General features: G+C 36.7%; 1 long non-coding RNA gene across 1 annotated transcript in view; it reads left to right on the forward strand.

Annotated features, from left to right (window-relative positions):
* The first annotated feature begins 3,228 nt into the window (after positions 1 to 3,228).
* Positions 3,229 to 8,669, forward strand: part of LOC104956965 (uncharacterized) — an 8,697-nt gene continuing 3,256 nt past the window's right edge. The window contains exon 1 of the long non-coding RNA XR_799615.1: positions 3,229 to 3,470. This is a non-coding gene — a long non-coding RNA (uncharacterized lncRNA). The remainder of the gene's footprint in view (positions 3,471 to 8,669) is intronic.

Genomic DNA, 8,669 nt, shown 5'->3' on the forward strand with positions numbered 1-8,669 from the left:
ACTGTGCGTCATTCCGATTGCGATCGTACAATGATTGGCGATGGCACTCGGATGGTACCTGGCTTGTGGCCGCGCTTACGTTGTTTACGATGCGCTCGATGCGCTTACGATTGCTTTCGCTCGCGCTGTACGCTTGCGTAAGAGTAACACAATTTTGGCAAATTTGGTAGAGGTTTACAGTGTGTTTGTGTATGTGACAATGATTAGGAAGTCACCATTCAGTAACGAAGCGCTGACTGGAAAATGGAAGTCCACGTTCCCTTTTAATCATGTACATGCGTACGATAAGAAAGTGAAAAGGGAATGAAGGACATGGCAAAGCAAGTGGAAAGTCATGTGTAATGTTGATTTAGTGTATACTTTGTCTCGATGCCAGTGATAGTAGAACGATAACCATCGCTTGCAGTTGGACGGGGGGTTTTTATAGAGATCTATGATTATGATTAAACTTAAAAATTGGTTAATGTGAATATCAAAGTAAAGAACAATTGATCATAATACATCTCATGCGTAGAACACGATCGTGGTTGCCTAATCTCGGTATCGCTCGTCTGCGTATATTCTGGTTCTGGGGGTACATGTTGTTAGGAATGAGACGCTATTTATGGTCGTTTAATCTTGTTTTTCAGCCCAATAACTCCTTATGGAGTTGATTACCCGGATGGAATAAATCTATACCGTATGTGCTTATGCTGTAACTATTCTCAATATTTACTGTTATGTCTCGGTTTATGACGATTAGTACGTACATTAATTGTTATCAACTACAATTAACACATGGAATTATATTTCACAATGGTTATTCATGTAGAAAAAAGACGGACTCCATTTAGACTTGAAGTTGCACAGTTCAGATTGGTGGGTGACCCTTTCGTGTAAGTATCATCTGAATTTCCTATCCTAAACTGTTCTTCGTTTACATAAGTTGACATTGTGTAACATAACCAATTGGGTTCTACCTTCGGATATATAGTCGATACAACATGGTAGATCAGACGTGTTAAGACTAGCCCTCTAATCATTGAATCGATGCTACCTCTCCTTGCAGACGACAGTCAGCACTCTTTCTCGTTTTATGGTTTATGAAAGGCAACATGCATGTGATTACGAAGCTAGCATTAGCTATATTTACCTTGTTTACCCTTAGTGGTCCTATGTGTTAATATGTGTATGTTACACTTGCATGTATGAGATCATTAAGTACCTTGTAACTTATTTTTGTATAGTTTAACTCCGTTTGAATGTCAGTGGACTGCAAATAAGTCAATAAAAGGAGCATGGCTGCTCAGCATGGCTGCTCATTCCCTGGCTCTCAAAAGAGTTGGCTGTTTAATCTATGTTCAGACTGAGACAGTACAACACAGAGAGAACAGTACACCTATTGTGTAAGTACATACAAGCAGGTCACACAGTATGATCACAAATAAATAAAATCTGTTAAAAAAATCTGTTTTTATTAAAACGTACAGGCTGCATTATGTGTTCTCAGCCTTGGAGAAACTTGACATGTTTTGGTATGTGTCTGAACCTCTCTTTAGTGGTTCATTAATAAAAACCGATATTTCAACGTGTGCCTACTTTGTTCATGTACTGTTGAGGTTAATTTCAGTAGTTGTGTGCTATAATGTATTTACAAAGTGTGAAGAGGAGGCAACTTTAGAATAGGGAACATGTTCAGGTCAATTAGAGTCAAACTAATAGCTTATTGGACAAGACTTCACTTTAAAATAGGGAACATATTCTTAGATATAAATACCTAATTAGAGTCAAACTACTAGCTTATTGGTTATGAACAATATTTCACTTTAGAATAGGGAACATATTCTTAGATATAAATACCTAATTAGAGTCAAACTAATAGCTTATTGGTTATGAACAAAACTTCACTTTAAAATAGGGAACATATTCTTAGATAGAAATACCTAATTTTGAGTTATTTAGACACAATTAACACTTATGTCATGTTACATAAGAAGAGATCATATTTGTTAAGTGTTATTATGGGAGAATAACTATTCTTGTGGTACTACTGCCTTATTAGGCCCATATTGAGCAGAGCATATTAAGACCAAAACTCATGTACAACAACTTCCTTACTTGCAATAAATAAGCACTAATTAGAGGGTTATTGAGGAAAAACTCTCAACTAATGGCCTAGTACTTGTAGAATATGGTCATGTAGAATAAGGCATTAATAAGTGTTTTATAATGACTAATAAAGAGCCAATATACTGCTAATATGCATGTTAATTAACAACTAGTTGATGGTTAATTTGTGTACCCTAATATAAAGTGTTACCGAAAGTGTTTATGTGATGAAAAAAATCCCTTTTCACAGTCTGCAATGTACACACTGAAAAGGGATTTTAACAGCAGCTAAGATCGAAATGCCTGAAATATAATGTAACAAATGGCAATGCAATAACAATGAAAATGCCTATTATCACCTGGATCTGCAGCCGCCCTCGGCTTTACAGAACTTTATTGCCAGTTTAAGCTCATTGTTTATCTCTATTTTCACTGTTATGGTTTACTTACATACCGCTGTTGTCAACCACTGCAGGCAGAGAACACATTTCTAAAAAAAACACGTACACAATCCATCTGCACCAACAGCAGACAGACACTGTTAGAGAGTACATAGCCCACTTACTGTCACATATTTCTCTCAGGAGTTGGTAGAGATCAAAAACAGAACTAAAAGAATAGTTGATATTGGACTTAACCCATAACAACCCAGACCCATTTCTACTTTTGGGGAAATTAAGGGGAACATAATTTAGACTAAATAGACCGCCTAGAACACATTTCTGACAAGAAACCCCCCCTAGTGTCAAATATCTGAAATGTGACATACGTATGTCACATTGCTTTAATGGTAAAATAACTCTTATTTTTAACTTAATTAATGAGGATGATTTTTTGGTTTGAATTAGTTTGCAAATTCTTTGAATTGAAGAATAAGAACATATTAACTCAATATAATTGAATCAGCTAAATTAACTGAGAAGATCATAATCATATTTCTAATTGTGCATATGTCACTTTGGGTTAACTGTGAAAGTTTAGGGTTGAAGTCTCGATGTGACACCAGTATCACACAGACAAACACAGCGATGTTTGTCTCATTTGTTTCATATCAATTTGATCAAGAAATGTTTCCACAACAGGTTAAATGTAATAAAGGACATGTTATGTAAGCATTTTCATTCTTAAATGGCTTAAATTTTACCTTTAGCAACAAAAAATAAAGCTTTTGAAGTGTAGCTCGTTATGTCACGTGTTAGTCTGGCACATGGACATCTTGGTATGGGAGCACAAAATCACATGACCTGGACCATGACCCACCAGACTGTTCAGTGTGTGTCACTTAGGGACTTCATGAGATAACATAAAGGCTAAAGCTGTATAAGGAACTTTCCAGAACATTTAAAGTTCAGTGACACCCGTGTCACGGTGGGTCCTTATGGGTTAAGTAACCAGAAATGACGATTCATTAATTATTGTGTTGCTATCTGTAACTGATGGATGAGAAAAGGACCAACAGCTCACAAGCTTGTTGTATGAACTTATAGATGATAAAACATCAGTGCTGTCCTGTTTCCAAGAGATGAACACCAATCCGTTAAATAAGGTAAACAACATAAAAGTGAACTTCTCCAAGCCTGAAACCTAAAGGGAGAGGCTTCCTACTACACATATAAAATGATCAGGGTTTAAAATGTGTCTCTATTCACAGAACACCTTAGCCCTTTTAGCCTTCCTTGTATCTTGTTAAAGGAATATCTCGTGTTTCGACATCAGAGGTGCTCTAAATAGGGCACAGTGTGAGGTCTTTTAAGTCTTACTTCACCTAGATGTTTAGGGGAGCCTTGCCAAAAATGAAAGTGTGCAGAATAAAGCTGGTTATTTGGATTTGGGACGGATGTTTGCAGAAGGAGTTTTATACCAGGGGGGATATCAATGAGAGGTTTGTCGTGTCCTGTGTGTAGTGTTGATGCTAATTAAACTGCATGTTATTCTCAGGATAAATAGGTGAGAGGCGTTTAAGGAATACAACGTCATTATCTCTCCCCTGGGTCTAGAAGAGATCTTCAGAAAGTATTAAAAGTTGCCTGTCCATATGAACACACATCTGCAGGAAGAGATCAGAATAGATGTGCAGGAAAGTAGGAGGAAGCTGAAATGAAACAAAGGACAAGGTTGAGAGGAAATAAATGGCTGTATTGCCGATGATGTATTTTAATTCAATGCCATCCAAGAAAACTTAATACGGAGCTACAAGTACAGCTGTCTCCATCTAATTATTCTACAATGCCTGCTGTATGTTATTAAAATCTCAACCTTTACTCAGCTTGGTTCTAATTAAAACAAATAGATTTGTTTGCTGCTGCTTCAACATCATTACCTCAGCGGTTCAAATAGCAAGCTAACTCACTGTTCCCAACTTTGACTGAATTCAGCAAGTTAACGTCATTCAGAGAAAGTGGATAAATGACTTGGTTTTAAGGGGATATCTTGCAGTATTACTTTGGATTTGTTCATTATTTCCTGTAGTCTTTACACAGAAAATGCTTAGTGAACAGAATAGATGATAAAGAAATGTTTGGATATTTGCAGTTAAATTGAGAGACTGGCCTTACAACAAAAAAAGGCAGTATTTGTCAGTGTTCTATAAATAAGGGCAACCTGTGTCTTGATAAAAAAATAAACCTCAAGAGGTTGTGTGACTCTGCTATCTGACGGGAACAAAGAGGAAGTGGTTTGACCTTGTCGAAGTCATAAAACCCTTTAAGAATAAACTGGTTGGTTTAGACAACAATGTATTCATTTCCCATTTCCTGATGAGGAAACAATTCACAATTACTGATATTTTTGTCTTACGTTAACTGGAAATCAAACTTGAAATCATAGTGACGGTAAAACCTCATTGATATTTAACTGCCAAATGTTTGCTTTTGTACCTAACACAAGAAAGGCTGTTGAAATCATTGGCAACTTAATGAAAATCAGACTTAAGTATATTTTGACAACTCCAATTACATATAAATCTCTGCAGTTTTTAATATACTGTCGTGTTGACACAATTTCAGATCCCTCTACCCCAAAGATGGTTTTGGTAGTCTGGTGCTAAAGGGACAATCCACTGGGTTTTAAAGTGTGAAAAGCTTAACTACTGAGACCATTTTAATTCATTGTAGTAATTTGACATTTTTGATTATTCAAATGGTTCCCTGAACTGTTCTCAAGCAGAAACACAGCGGAGTGACAGTTAATTGTGCATCTCATAAACTAGAGACAGTGTAAATCTATAATAATAGTCGATGTAATTATTCAAATTGGTTTCAATTAAGCTCTATTCATTTGTAAGCATTACAGGGATGAATGTGTGTGTTATGAACTGGACAATAATCATGAGGCACATCTGCGCTGTGACTTCTCCAAACCCATATGGGAATGAGATTTGTTACACATGACGGGGTAGTTCAGTATATATCATCTGTATCACAGTGTGTGTGTGTGTGTTCACATTCAGGGTGTGTTTGTCCGGTTTGGGGACCGCCTGGGAACGACCTCATGGAAAAAATGACCACGGCCTTGTTTTTGATTTGCAGCAGTCGCCACATTGCTCTAAACTCAGGGTTGAAACACTGCCTGTAAATATAGTTGTAATAAATAATGATGACCTAAGACACTTTAAACTCCGTGTGTCTGTGACTTTATTTTCTGTTTTCTGGCTGTGCACTGCAACTCCTCACCTCCTCTGAACTGAAGTTAGCTGTTTGATTACTACTCACTGACATAACCTTCTAAAATATATATTTTTTAGTGATGTCGAAGAATTCATGAACTACAAATCTATGAGGCAATGTTTGTGTAAAGTGGAATACAATAAGAATAGACTGGAAATAAAAGGTGATTGAGAAGTTTGTTGTTCAACTTTAAGGCCTGATTAGTAGTTGAAATTGTACACACAACTTACCAACATACAGTATGACTAATAGCATGCATTCTTGACTCATAATGAAGGAAGTTACTTAATACCTGCTTTGGTCCATCTACTTTTATTTAACCCAGTTCTCTTGTGAGCATTACCTGATACATAAAGGATCAGAGTCAAGAGTTAATGGTACATTTGAATACAGTATAGATTGCTATAAATTAGACAATTGACAAATTAGCTGTCTCTGAGAGCCCTCTACAAACTTACCCAAGTACGTATCCAAGTAACTAATGAAGTGAACTGAATATTTAAATGGTTTCAATATTCATTTTACATTTTCAATAAACCACTACCAGCAGCTGAACTTTCTGCTTTCTAACAGCGAGTAGACACACAAACACCACTAATTATATGTAAATAAAAAAACTAAAATGTTGTACCCTCAGTTTCAATTTTGTCAATGTTTCCTTGAGGTGTTCCAAGCTTCTTAGCGTGTTAGCAATTAGCTCACAAGCTGTGGTATTTTACCAACAAGCTGTCGTTGGTAAAACGTCGCTAAAGCTTTGGCGATGATCGGCACTATTTTTATGACAAGGCCTGAGGAGACATTTTGTTTTCCTTTATTGGACTTACTTTTGGAAACCATCATTACATTCTGCAACAATTAGCTAAAATGTATTCATCAAAAAGTATACTTTAATGTGTAACTGTCCCTATTCTCCCTGAATCAGATACACTATATTTTAAATGCCATGTTGCAATCCCTTTATATCAGGAATATATCCTATTTTCTTAAATAAAATCCTTACATTTCAGGTAGTCAAACGGGCAAAGCTCTGCACCGGTAATGAATCGAGTTTTATTTAAATCCAAGTGAGACTCAGAGCAGATGCTATCTTTTCACACTTATGTATTTTTCATCAATTTAAAATCCTCTTTGATAAACACTGCGTGACACAAAGCAGACTTCATGTGGCTGCAAACTGATTTAGAAAAGAAACAGCAGTGAGTTCAACTCGAGCTGCAGTTGATATTTACTTTAGTGGGCTGTCTTTGGTGCATCCGTGACATCGCAAGTTAACTACCCACATACTGCCCCAAAGATGGAGAACAGGGAGCCGAGAATAACAAAATGAAACCCCAAGTGTGTTTAACTTCCTTAGAATCTGCTATAACATTTACTCATATGGGAATAAGATCAATACAAATATCAAATCATGTATTCAGTTTCTGTCTGTATTCTGTATTAAAGGTCCCGTATTATACTGTTTTTCATCAATATATTATAGGTCTCAGATATATACAAAACATGTCTCTGAAGTGTTTGGCTCCAAATACCAAACAGATCATTGCAGCATCCCATAATCCCCTCTGTTTTAGCCCTGTTTCAAAAGTGCTGATTCTCTGTCTGTTACTTTAGATGAAAATAAGGAGCCCCTCCCCACACGGTACCCTCAGACAGAGACTCAGGTTAGACACAAGAACAAAAGGTGCTCTAGAGAGGATTACGAAAGATGCAATAAAGACCCGCTGGCAAGGCGCTAAGGTGCGGTTAACCCTCTTCGTGTCATGGTGAATCATGGAGCATATAATGGCATCACAGACCACAAAAACTCGTTAATAACAATCCAACCAAGTGGCAATACACGAGCACTCAGACTCTATTTGACCGGTATTTTAATTATATTCAGGCAAAGAGAGAGGATCTTTTTTTCCTCGAAACTTTCTGAATCTCTTAACACAGAGGGGAACACATGTTTAATGTATAAAATACATGAAAAAGTGGATTTTACATAATTTTAGGGTGAAAAACCTTTAAGTCAAAAGTAGTCTAGTAAACATTTATTGTTAAAGTAGATTCCTGATTCAACCGTTAATATTTAGGATTAGAACCAAGGAAATGCAACTTGTGTTACACCTTCGTTAATGCTGTGACATACTCACCCATTCTGAAGTCAAATGTACCCTTCTCCTCCACTCATCACAAGGAAGGTTTTGGGGCTCGAGAAGGTTGCTGTGTCCGAGGATTCAGAGGGGGGTTCATCAGAGCCGAATACTGCACACTGCCGGGAGGGGGCATCGCCTGACTGTGACACAAAAACAAAAAAATTACACGTAATAAGAAAAGACATTAACGCATTTTCCTTTATTACAGGTAATGCGGAAGCTATGATCAAAGCATCGGCCCTGTTTACTAAATCATAAGACAGCCATCAATCATTGACAGGATCATTTGCATTATAAAAGGTGATGATATGCTGGAATTGATCAACTGTCTTCATGATCAATTCATGTGCATATTTCTTGTTTATCATATGAAATGTCAAAGTAGTTAAAAAACACATCCATGAAACGTCCTTCAAATGTCTTGTTTGATCTGATAAACCAGTGGAGAGTCCCCGTAGATATTTAATTTGCAATGTTATAAAACAGAGAAAAAACACAAATGATTAAAATGTGAGAGTTTGCAACAAACTTTAGTTTTTTTTTGCTTGCAGACATTTACCATTATTCAAAATGGTGGCAGAATAGATTTGATCCAGATTGTATGTATCGATGCAGCTCCACAACATAAATAAATTGCCTATTGGTTTGTAGATCTTATCTGGGAATGCACATTGCAGGCAACTATTCAATGGTTTATGGTTAATAGATTATGGCAGTGTGTTTCACAGTTTCTGTCACTGTGCACTTGCTGCTTACTGCACGGTGACAAAGAACTTTG

Source organism: Notothenia coriiceps, unplaced genomic scaffold, assembly GCF_000735185.1.
Source record: "Notothenia coriiceps isolate Sejong01 unplaced genomic scaffold, NC01 NC01_scaffold00026422, whole genome shotgun sequence".
NCBI lineage: Eukaryota > Metazoa > Chordata > Actinopteri > Perciformes > Nototheniidae > Notothenia > Notothenia coriiceps.